Source organism: Xenia sp. Carnegie-2017, unplaced genomic scaffold (genome assembly GCF_021976095.1).
Source record: "Xenia sp. Carnegie-2017 unplaced genomic scaffold, XeniaSp_v1 HiC_scaffold_23, whole genome shotgun sequence".
NCBI classification, from domain to species: domain Eukaryota; kingdom Metazoa; phylum Cnidaria; class Anthozoa; order Malacalcyonacea; family Xeniidae; genus Xenia; species Xenia sp. Carnegie-2017.
Window position 1 is genome coordinate 2,372,790 of NW_025813486.1, and position 2,677 is coordinate 2,375,466.

At 47.0% G+C, this 2,677-nt stretch overlaps 1 protein-coding gene across 1 annotated transcript in view; it reads left to right on the top strand.

Moving 5' to 3' along the window:
- The window catches only part of LOC124449509 (atrial natriuretic peptide receptor 1-like), a 47,282-nt gene that overhangs the window by 2,468 nt on the left and 42,137 nt on the right, over window positions 1-2,677 (top strand). The window lies entirely within an intron of this gene.

Here is a 2,677-nt window from a genome sequence, read left to right on the forward strand (position 1 = left end):
AACGTTCTACGAATTTCAGCACTTTCTTCCCTCCTTTCCACATGCCCAAACCACCTCAAACGCTGGCGCCTTACCCAATTCTCGATACAGTCAACACCAACTCTTTCTCTAATCTCTTCACTTCGAATCCTATCCATCAACGTTACACCACACATCATCCTAAGCATTCTCCTTTCCGTCGACGCCAATCTTCTCAGGTCCTCTGCTTTCGGCGCCCAACACTCTGCTCCATATCCCAAAACACTTCTAACACATGCCTTGTACAATTCTCCCTTCTGCTTCAACGAAGTCGACTTTCCGCACAACATTCCCGACAACTCTCTAAAACTCCACCACGCTGCTTGAACTCTGTTCCTCACCGCTTGCTCGCACCCTCCACCATAATTTAACACGTCGCCCAGATATTTAAACTCCGATACACCTTCCAAACTCACGTCACCCAGTTCAAACCGTTCAATCGCGACTCGCCCACCACTTCGACACGTCCCGCACTCAAAATCAGTTACTCTTGTCAATGCACCACGGACACCTGAACATCTTCCATGAACCCACTTACTGCATTTCCCACACATTATCGAATTCACTCCAACTCTTTTCCACACACACCACATGGCCATTTATCACTGTCCTTCACCTCCACCTGCCTCGAGCATCTCATGCCCTTCGTCTTTGCCTCATTCACTTTCAGTCCCTTGACTTCTATTGCCGTTTTCCATTCTCGGTACCATTCCATGACTTTCTGCTTCGACTCCGCCACCAAGACAATGTCATCTGCATACAATAAACACCAGCATCCTTTTCTTCTCATTTCCTCTGTCAGTACATCCATCACACAAGCAAACAGTAACGGCGACAAGACTGAATCTTGATGAACACCAACTTTTACCTCAAAAACACCAGATCTAACACCTTCCTCCGTAACCACCGCCTCTACACCTTCATAAGTCTCCATAACTGCCCGAACCATATTCTCTGTCACACCTTTCTTACGCAGCGCGTACTCGATCACCTTTCTCGGAACTCTATCAAACGCCTTCTCCAAATCTACAAACACCATATACAATTCTCTGTCCTTCTCCAAAATTTCTCCTGCAGCTGCCTCAACACAAAACACGCATCCGTCGTTCCTCTCCCCGGTATGAATCCATACTGCTCTTCCCCATCCGAACAACTTCCTCAACCTTCTTTCAAACACTCTCTACTATCTTCAACGCATGCTCCATCAGCTTAATAGTCCTGTAATTCCCACATACCGTCGTTGCTCCTTTTCCTTTGTACAGCGGGACCACTAGACTCTTTCTCCATGTACTCGGCATCTTTGAGCCCCTCAAAACCTCGTTCGCTACATTACACAACTCTCACGCATAGTTCATTGTCCAACATTTCGCTACCCACTTCACTCGGTCCTCGCCTTTCCTTTCTTCATCTTGCGCAGAGCCGCCGCCACCTCATCAACAGTCACTGTTTCCAACGGCCCCAAAACTTCATCCGCTTCAACTTCTCCATTCCACTCATTCTCTACATTCATCAAACGGTCACAGTACGCCCTCCACACTTCTAACCTGTCTTCCAATAACACCTTCAACTCCCCATCGTGGTTCTGCACGCCGGGAGCACCAAAATATCGTTCCTCTCCTTCTGCTCCTTCTAGCCGTTCTAAACAACGCTTTTCGTCCATTCTCCTGCATTTTACGAAGCTCTTTCTGATGCCTTTCTATCGCTTTAGCCACCTCCTTTCGCGCCTTTTTCTTGAACCGGATGTAATCGATCCTATCTGCTTCAGTCCGCGACTTTCTCCACCTTTTAAATGCCAATTTTCGCGCCAATCACTTCGCTGACTCGTTGATCCCACCACCATGCCTGTTCTTCTACTACACCGCCTTTATTTCTACAACATACCTTCTCCGCTGCCGTTAAAACACCTTTCTCCAGCACGTCCATCGCTCCTCCACCGTCTCACCTCAACATTCAATGTCGCAATTTCGTCACGGAAACACTGCTTCCCTTCATTCGATCAACTTCCATAGCTTAAGCCTGCCTTTACCCTCAACCTTTCTCCTCTTCACCTTCCTGATTCTCCAGTCCATGACCAGCAGCTTGTGCTGGTCACATTCTTCTCCTGCAATCACTTTTGCATCCTTCACGTTTTCCTCTCTTCATTCACCAGTATATAATCCACCACCGTCCTACTGTCACCAGATTCATACGTCACAAGCTTGCTTTCTTCCTTTATAAACCACGTATTCACTACCACCATCCCACAACTCGCTGCTAACTCCAATATCGCCTCGCCTTCAGCATTCATATCACCAACTCCAAAACCTCCATGCGCACAGTATCCTTTTCTTACGCTTCCCACATGACCGTTCCAATCACCAAGCATCACACATCGCCCTCTAATGTCTGCTCTCACTGCATACACGCTGTCGTAGAACTTTTCCTTCTCCTCCGCACTTCGTCCAACCTGCGGAGCATACACCACAACGAAACTCACAACTTCGGCCTCAATAACTACATCAACTCTCAGGACTCTGTCCGAAACTCTCTTCACTGCTACAACCGACCAAATGATTATATGATAACAATATATAAACTATGAGCCTCACATTGAAGTAACCACTAAAAGCCAACAACATTCTTATGATCTCCACAAATTTGTGTTTAAGGCATGTTTAGA